This window comes from Anas acuta, chromosome 28 (assembly GCF_963932015.1).
Source record: "Anas acuta chromosome 28, bAnaAcu1.1, whole genome shotgun sequence".
NCBI lineage: Eukaryota > Metazoa > Chordata > Aves > Anseriformes > Anatidae > Anas > Anas acuta.
The window spans coordinates 1,685,480-1,695,196 of record NC_089006.1 but is presented as its reverse complement, the minus strand read 5'-3'; positions in this window follow the sequence as shown (position 1 = coordinate 1,695,196).

Sequence of the window (9,717 nt, the reverse complement as noted above, 5' to 3'; positions counted from 1 at the left end):
TCTATTTTTGGCTCTTCCCTTCTATTTATTGCACCAAATCCGCGTGCGGTTGGAGAACGCCGTGGTGTTTGCTTTATGATTGCTTCCTTCCCAGCCGTAACCTTTTGCCTTCAAACGGGATTCGCCCGGCTCCTCAGCCCACGGGAGCTGGAGCGGGCGCTGCGTGCCCAGCTGCCCTCTCCCGGCACGGCAGCCGCGTGCCACCGGCGTTGGGACACAGATCCTTGGCTCAGCCCCAGTTTTTGGTGCAAAGCCGCCCCCGTGCGCTGCCCTCCCTGCACCTCCGGCTGCTTTTGGCTCCCCAGGGCACAAATTCCCCCCAATGCATCACCCCCCCATGGGGACCCGAGCCCCTGCTTGCAGCCAGAGCTGCTCGGCGCTTTGGTTTCAGGCGCAGACGGATGGGGGAGTGGGAACCACCGCGGCGAGCCCTCAAACGGGAGCCACCAACAGAGAAAAAGCGACAAAACCAGCGAGCTGCTGAAGGCAGCCACCCTCAGCGTCCTGCCCGCTCCCGCAGACCGTCTGCGGCCGCCAGAGGAGCTGAGTCAGGGCCCCCAGCGCTCTGCCCACAAGTGGCCCCCAGGGGACACCGCCAGGGGGGACAGAAGTGAGGCCACCCCCATCCCAGGGCTGGCCCCAACCACGTCCCCAGGCCCCTTTCCAGGACACACAGAGGGTACATGTGGGGTGCACCCTGTGCCAGCCCCCCGTTTGCAGCACCCAAGTGCTGCTTTAGGCACTAAACCCCCCTGGGGCGAGCTCAGCCCCAGTGGGGCTGCTCCAGAGGTTTCTACCCCGGATTAGAGTGGTGCTGGGGGCAGATCCTGCAGGCACAGCGAGATCCAGCGCCCGCTGCTGCGGGATTTCTTGGCACGAGGCCTCTTTTAGCACCCCCGAGGGTTAAGCCCAGCACGCAGCTTATCAGCTAAACAGGGCTGTGAAAACGGCTATCTCGGAACCAAAACCACGGGGCGCCTTTGCAAATTCACGTTAGCTGGGTCTCTTCTCTCCTCGTCCCTTCCCAGGCACGAAATCGCAGCTCTGCTCCCCCTTTTCTGGCGCGCGGAGCGAGGGAAGCAGCCGGCAGAGGACGGCCCCAGCAGGCTCCCCGAGCAAGAGCGCAGCCTTGGTGTGTGGGAGTAGCTGCTGATCGGGAGCAGCCCAATTTCAAGGAACTCCCCGAAGTTGCATGCCTTCGTGTCTTGCTGAATCAGAGCTCGAGACGCAGAGAGGCTCTGCAGCCTGCAGAAAGCCGGGCTCAGAGTCAGGCCCTTGGCTTTCCGCACCCAGGACACCCTGGCTGCACGCGGCGGTCTCCACACCCCCCTGCAACGAGACCCAGACCCTCCCCGGAGCCTGCAATTCCTGCCTGCACGCCTGGCCCTAATGACAGGGCCCGGCTCCTTCCCATCACCCAGCCAGTCCAACCAGCGCGAGCTCTCCTGGGCGAGGTCCTTATCACCCACAGCTCGAAGCAGCCTCCCGGCCCCTCTCCGGCACCACATTGGGGGGCACAGAGGGACCTGGAAGCCCCCCACCGCCCCGCTTTGCCCCCATTTCGCACAAAAAGATGGGGGCAAGAGGCCAGAATCAGCACGAGCCCCCCCCTGCCCGGCTGCCCTCGCCGCTGCTCACTTGATCCCCTCGCCTCCTCCCCGCGTAATCCCCGCTCGCCTCCCGGTGCCCTGGGCTCCGCGCTAATGCCGAGGGCTGGCCGGCGGCCACCCGGCGCCTCTCCCGGTTACACAACGCGGCACCGAGCCGCTCACGGCCACAGGATGCCAGGGAGATCCTCGAGGCCACGGCCCTGGGGTACCCTCATCCTGCCCTGGTGCTGCGTCCCTTCCTGCTCCCTTTCCCCGCTCGCTCTCGCCAGGCGTCCCAGCGCCCCGTTCCCAAAGGCGTCGCAGGGTGCCCGGCACAGCAACGCTCCCCCCCAGCTCCTTCTGCCCAAGGAATTAATTTTGGTCTCTGAACGGCCGTGTCACATCGCCCACCGCTCACCCTGCCCTGCCTGGGTGCTCCCTCTCATCCTTCACCCCCATTTTTTGGGATCCAGCCACATCCCTGGCTGCAGGGACCCCCGATTCAGCCACCCGGTGGCTGAAACCAAGCCCCAGTTTGCTCCTTCCATCCCAGTTTGCTCCTTGCAAGGGGACGGATGAACACAAGCCCTCCCTGGAGGGACAGTGTGGCACCCCAAGGAGCCGAGCCCCCGGCCCCGTGCCTCCCCCCCAGCCCTCTCCCTGCGAGCAGAGGCTGGAGCAGAGCATCACCTCCCCGCCACGCGCTTATCTGCTCCGCCGCAGACCTGCTCGCCTGCTGGGGAGCTTTGAAGATAAGCAAGGGCTCGGGAGAGCGGGGATTGAAGGCTCAGGCTGCCACGCCGGGGGCTGCTATTCCCAGCCAGACGTGACCGTGGGCCGGGTGGCCGGGCCACCAGCCTCTTTTGGGGACCACCTGCGGGTGCCCAGGTGGAGAAGCCTTGGAGCTGGGATGGGTGCCCAAACGCGCGCCCCTTCCTCGACGCAACGTGGGGACCCCCAGCCGTGCCCTTCCCAGCCCCAACACGACACAAGAAGTGCTGCCGGGGCATCTTCTGCAGAAGAAGACTCCCCAAAGCCCCGGTGCCCCGTGGGGTACCCGGCTCCCCACCGGCACGGTCCCCGCTCCCATCGAGTCCCCACGAGGGGCCGGCGCCAGGGGGGAGGTTAGGACAGCGAGGACATTTCGTTCCCTGCTCTCCCCTTAAATTATCCTGCCACATATAGTAGAGCTCAGCACTATTTTTAGGCTTTGCTTGTTTAATTATTGAGAAAGGGTTTGAAGGAGCTCTCGAAGATGAGACGAGCACCCGCGGGTGCTCACCAAATTTCCTCTTCCCACTGCTGCCGGTGGGGTTTGCTCAGCCCCGATGCCCGCGATGGGCACCGGGTGCTGACCTCCAGACCAGAGCCCAACACACACCACGCACCCCCTGCGTTGTCCCACAGCATCCCCCCCTGCTCAGGGACCCTCGCAAGGCTCCCCAGGCACAACACGAACCCTCCAAACCCTCTCACTCCGCGTTTTGGCACCAGGAAGCCCCGCAGCCACACCAGCACGACCCCACTGCTGGCTTCCACCAGCTACAGATGCAGCCCTGCAACTCCCCCTTTTTATTTTTAACCAAAACGGCGCTTTCCTTGCTGAAAAGCGACCTTATTCTCAGCTCACCCCATGCAATCTCAACGGCAGGAGATTATTATTATTTTTTTTTTTTTTAAGCGCTTCCTTTCATGTTTCCACTTACAAAAAGCCAAAGAGAGGCCGGCCTTTCTTGGAGATGAAAGCGCTGTGGTCAACTGGAAGGCTGCGGAGACTTCAGCCAAAATAACCCGTAATGAAATAAGAGGCAGGCACACGACGGGCAACCAGCGGCACGGGTTGGTAGCCCCGGCTCAGCAGCACCTCCGCAGACCTGGCCACGAACCCAGGGCTTCAAGGAAAGCCCCGATTTACCCCAGCTGCTGGCAGTAACCCACACCAGCTGAGAGCACGGGGTGCCGTGGTGGGTTTGGTGATGCTGCCCGTGGTTTTTCCCTAAGGAAAGGGGAAATAAATCCCAAGAAATCACCCCGTATTCGGTCCGCTCGCCCTCAGCCGTGCCGGGTGCGGTGACAGCGGTGTCAGCGCCACGGACAGCAAGGTGCTACAGGTGGCGTGCAAATGCCTCCAGGGGATGAGAAATGCTGCTAATCCCCCCGGGGAAGGACACTGGGGTGACCCTGGCTCCGTGCCCTCCGATCGAGCACCAAACCCGACCTCACCACGGGGCCACCGGGTGCCACCAGCGGGTGCCACCAGCGGGATGCTCCGAACCCCACGGGCACCTTTGGGGACGGAGGCGGGGGGGGGGGTCTCGGTGGCACCTCGGGTTGTCAGCCCCTGCTCCTTAACACCCTGACAAGCTTCTAACTCTTTCATTTGTTACACCGTGAACCTTTTTAAATTAATGAACATAAGGTTGTCACGGTTGCCGTGGCGACGACACGTTGCCGGAGCAACGGCAGCGATGCAGAGCCTGCCGAGTGTAATCAGGGGTCAGGCTAACGAGGGAGCCGGGATGCTGGGGGGGGGGGGGTTGCAGCAAGGGGCAGCGAGCCCCCGGCCCCAAAAACCAGCACCAACAAGTGGAAAAAACCCAGCATCGCCCCGCTCCCCCAAGCCCCGGGGAGCAAAATCTGCCCCGGTGCCCTCGCTGCCTGCGCGCCCCGAGGACGCGCACGCTCCCCGTGAGCCTGATCCTGCCAACGGGGAGGATCAGCCAAGGAGCCAGGCATTTTGCTGCCCCAGCTCATCCTTTTTGTGCCCCCCGTGGGGCTCATAGGGTTCCAGGCATCACCAGCTGGGGAGCAGAGTGGGGGCGAGCAGGACCAAGGGCAGCCGGGGACCCAAACGGGGCAACCAGGGACCGAGCACGGACCAAAAAATCACTGAAATTGGGAGCAGGAAAAGTCTTTTTGCAAGATCTCGAGGCCAAGCAGTGGGGTAAATCCTGAGCTGCTGGGGCCCAGGACGTCCCCCAGCGTCCCCTCCCCGGTGCAGGGTGCGGCGACAGCCTTGGGGCTGACGTCTCCCCGAGACCAAAACCCGAGGGTGTGAGCGGGAGAAAAATGGGGTGGGGAGGCGAGTTTCGGGGCTGGGGATTCCTCGGCCTGCAGGGGGGTGTGGGTTTACCCCCGGGGCAGGAGCACGGCGCCGTCCCCGAGCTCCCTACAGCGGTGCGGGGCCGCAGATGGGGTTTTTCCCCCCCTATTTCTTTCAGGGGGGATCCGACCCCACTTATCCGTGTCCAGGCACCGCTGCGAGCCCTGCAGAAGGGAAAACGGGTGGCGGGGATGAGCTGTGAACACCCACTCCCTTCCCAGCCCTGGCGAGGCACAATGCAAAGCGCATCCCCTCCAAAAAAAAAAATAGATGGCAGGAGCTTCTCCAAAAGCAGCTCAACCCCATTTTATTATCTCCCTGTGCTGCGGGAAGGGCTCTCGTGTTGGGGGGCACCGAGGGGCCCCCCCTGCCCTGTCCACACCGCAGCGAGGTGGCCGAGGACACGGCGCGTCCCCGAGCCCAACTCTTTGTGCTGAGGTTTCGTAAGCGCACACGTGCGCGGGTGCCGGAGCGCGGCTGAGCTCTCAGAACCCTTCCAGCAACGCCGCCTGTCAGGGAAGCATCTAAATATTTCTACTTCCCCCCCAAAAAAAACATTTTTCATCGGAATCGGGAGGGGAGAAGACCAAAATCCACATTCGGGCTTGAACAAAAGAAGCGTTTTGTAATGGGAAGGAGGACGGGACCCCCACGGGACCCCCATGGGACCCCCAAGGGACCGAGCTGTGCGCTTTCCCTGGGGTTTGCCGGCTTGCAGCGTGCTGTGCCGCCCCGTTCCCATCCTGCTGATGGGAGGAGAAGCACATCGGGCCCCCGGGGGAGAGATTTGCCCGGCCGCCTGCTGGGCTCGCTGCTGAACCCGGGGCCGGAGCGGAGCCTGGCTCTGCTCGCGTCCCAGATAACGCTGTCACCCCGCAGAAAGCAGGCTCGCCCCGGCAATCTCAGCGGCGAGGCCAAAGGGTGAAGGAGATACGGCACGGCTCCCCTCCCGCTGCTAAAAGCAGGGCTGTGGTGCCTGGGGGGGGGACACGAGCAGTCCCCAGCCATCCCCAGCCTTGCTCTGCTCTCCATCACTCGCTGGGAGCTCAGACAGAGCCTCACAAGTGCAAATCAGGGGAAAACCACCAAGAATAAAAGCCTTTTTGGGATTGCAAGGGTGCTGGGGGTGTTTTCCAGCACGGTGGGGTGGCTCCTGGTGGGGAGGTGCAGGCAGCAGGCTCTGGGCCCAAAATTTGACAAATTTGACCCGGCAGCCAAGCCGCAGCTTCCCGTTCAGCAGCAGCATCGTGCGCCCGGGTGATGCTGTGCCCCCTTCCCCGCTTTCCTTTCCTTGCCTGCGAGAACAAAAAGGTGAGGAAGGACAAAAAGCGCAAGGACCTGGCCCTCCCAGCTCCTCGGGTCCCCCCAGGCACAGCTCATCCCCGTCCAAAAGCCCCCCCCAAGCTCCCCCCTCTAAAGCCAGGGCACAGAACTTGCTCTCTCCCAACCCCAATCTCCTCCAGCATCTATTTTCTTCCTGCCCAGCGTTGATTTCCCTCACCTAATTGCCTGGAAAGCTCTTCTCCCTTCCTCTAATCAGTCTGGAGCAGACTTTCTCTAGATAATTGTGCCGAGACCTGATCACCCTTCTCATCTCCATCTCTCCAACACTCCCATTTCTTCACTAAACTCATCTGCCGAAGCTGCGCTCCTTGGTCTAATTATTTCAAGGCTCTGCTGAGTTATTTAATTGCTTGCTCTTCTGGCGCCCGTATCTGAAGGCTCCCAGAGCAGCTGGGACGGGACTTGGGGCCGTTCCCAGAGACTGAACCTGCTCCAGGTGTGGCGAGCCCAGAGCAGAGCCTGGCTGAAAAAACGCCTCCGAAGGGCGACTGCAGGACACGGCGAGAGGAGCAGAGCCCCAAGAGGTTTCACTGAACCCCACGGGACCATCCCTGGGGCTCACACAACCATCCCCAAGCTCCTTTTGGGGCCAGGCTGCGATTTTCCCACTCCAGCATCAGCCTGCAAGAGCCCATCAGGGGCAGCAGCCCCCCCGATGCCCCATGTCCGAGGTCCCTGCAGCCTCTCCAAGGGCGCAGCCGGGGCCGTTCCCCTTTTTTCCCCTTCTCCCCTCTCGGCCAGGCCCAGCAGCTCCGTTATCACCCAGCCTCGTCCTCTCCCCCAGGTTAATTGATCCCCTGTTTTGTTTTCTTATCAAATCGCTCTCAGCCTCGGATGCTCCTCTAATCAATTCTCAGCCCTATCTGGCCCAAGAGCCACCGGAGACCTTTCTCTGCAGACACCACCGTATCTAATCGCCGGGGGACTTTACCTAATTGGTGTAAAACCTGATTTCTTTCCCTAATCGCTCTGAGGCCCTGATTCACTTATCTAATCGCTCCAAAGCCCGGGCCTTGTACACCTCTCCGGAGCTCCAGCATATCCTCTCGGATCGGTTTTTTACCCCCGCAGGTGGCTTGGCTCTCTTGACTCCCTAATCCCCGGGCTGCTTGATCTCTTTAACTAATCCGGCCAAGATTTGGCACCCGCGCTCGGCTGCTCCCCTAACCCAGTGCCGGCAGGGCTCAGCCTCCCTCCCCACCTTGTGGCACCAGATCTGGGCACAAACCCGTTGATTTTTGATTTTTTTTCGCCAGGCGGTGCCACCCTCGGACCCGGCACAGCTCGCCAAGGCCCTCGCTTCCCTCCCGGTGAGTCACGTCCGCTGACTCAGGCCGGAGAAGTTGACATCCCCAAAAAAACATCCACGAGCACCAGCCTGGAAGGAGCCCGGGGGCTGGGGCTGCAGGGGAGATTCCCCCCCCAAGGAGTTTCACAACCGGAGAGCGAGCCCACCCCGTGCGCCAGCCAAGAGCGATGCCCAGATCCTGCTCCCGCTCCCACCAACCCTCCCCTCGCACCCCCAGCCTCGTGCCCACCGCCCCCCATCCCCACCCCGCAGCATTCCCAGCCCCAGGGCTCGTCCTTTGCCCCTGCACCTCAAAACCTCCCCTGCCCGCAGCTGGTGGGGACGGCCCCAAGGCTGCCCTGGCTCAGGGGCACCAAGTGGCTCCTGCCCCACGCTCCTGTCCCTGCTCAGCCCCATGCGGGGAGGTTTTGGGGTGCAGAGCACAAGCCCTCCATCCCGATGCTGTGTTATCCCCCCCCCAGGTACCACCGAAGCCCCCTGCCCCTGTGGTGCAGCGGGAGGCACGCGGGTACCAGCCCGTCCTGGGTCCCTGCCCTCTGCGGGGCTGGGATCACGTTCCCAGAGCGGAGCAGTGGGAATTTCATGCCTTTATTTGCAATCCAGCGCTGACCCCGAGGCCGGGAGGAGAATGAGTCAGCTTCCAGCACAGAGCAGGATTCCTCCTCGGGCCGGAGCTGCTGCTCTGCTTTCAGTTCAGACCGGCACCGTTTGGCGAGGCGGCAATTAAATCAGATAATTAAATTGGCACCCCTCGCCAGCGACAGGCTGCAGTTTTTCCAAGCTCACACTTCCCGCGCAAAGCTCGAATTGAAAGGGAAAAAGCCCCCGAACCTGCCCCCAGCCCAGCACCTGCAGGAGCACCCAGCAAAGCGCCCAGCTCGGGGACTGCGCCCACATCCCCAAAAGAGTTAACGCCGCGCACCTCCAGGCTCTGGAGCCTCTCCAGGAGCTGCTCCTGGCCCCCAGGGGTGAAGCCTTCACCCACCCCCTGACTGCTCTGCCCGGGGGATGCCGCAGGGCTCCGCTGCTCAGCCTCTGACAGATGTCAGCGCTGGCACAGCTCCGGAGGCAGCCGGGAGCGCCGCCACCCTCCTGCGCCCGTCCCTGGGTCACCGCAGCCCTCGGGGGTGGCCGCCACCGTCACCCGCAAGGCGGAGGGAGAGGAAGGTGCCTGGAGGTAGGAAACGGCACAACCAGGCTGCGTTTGGCCCCAGGGGGTGGTTTAGGAGCTGAGCGGGTCCAGGCGCACCCGCACGTGGCACTGCCCCAAGTCCCGGCCTGCTGGGCGCAGCGCTGTGCCCCAACCCATCCATCCCTGCAATGCAGCGCCTTTGCTCCGTGTTTTTTTTAGGGGGCTGAGCCCAAATACAGCCCAGGGAACATCCTCTCCTCAGGGATGAGGACAGCCAGGCAGGCCCAGGAGCTGCTTTCCCGTGGTTTGTGCCAGAGCTGGCTCCCTCTCGGAGAAAACCGGGGCCAAGAGCAAGAACCCATCTCAGAAGGGCACCGGCAGAGCTGGACACATGGGATAGCCCCCAAAAAACCCAATCCCAAAACCCTCATCCCCACCAGGGCTGCTTCACCCTACGAAAGCCCGGCTCCCTGCGGCAGGGCGCTGGTACCCGCGATGCTCCAGCCTGGCACGTCTCCCCGGGGTTGCCAAAGCAACGGCAGAAACACAACAAACAGCAACAACGCGCAGCAGACAGTCGGCAAACATTCCCCTCTTATTTTCTCCCCGGTTCGGTTTGTGCTTTTTCCCCCTCTCCCACGAGGAAGCTGCTGCTGCCATCGGAAGGGAACAACAAGATGATTCTGCGGCGCACGAAGCCCGCGCCATCCCAGCGGGAGCCGCGCTGCAAAACCCCAGCGCCTCCTGGAGAGGAGCCCGGCGAAGCCCCGAACCCGAGGAGCTGCTCACCTCTCTCCCGGGTGCCGAGCAATCGGGGCCGTGCCAGGCTGAATCCCACCTCCGGGGTGGCTGCAGAATTTTTCGGGGATGTCCGGAGCTCAGGCGCAGTTGCGGCGTTCTCCTGGGATGTCCAAACCTCGAGCCAGCAGCGGGGTTTTTGGGGACCCAGGGCTCAGCCCCTTTTTGGATAGGACGGGGAGTGTGCGAGCATCCTCGAGGCTGGAACTGAAGGACGGGGACGCAGCAGGACGAACTCACGGAGGGGCCTTGGGTGCGCCAAGAGCCCGGGCTCAGCAGGGCAGAGCCACAGCCCGAGCCCCGTGGCCGCGTTAGGGGGATTAGCGGGCGCAGCGCGGGCTCTCCGAGCAGGATTAGTGCTGCTGGCACGTGATGCGGGTGCGAGCCCACGCTCCCCGGGAGCGCTGCCCCCAAACCAACCTGCCCAACACCCAACCCCTAC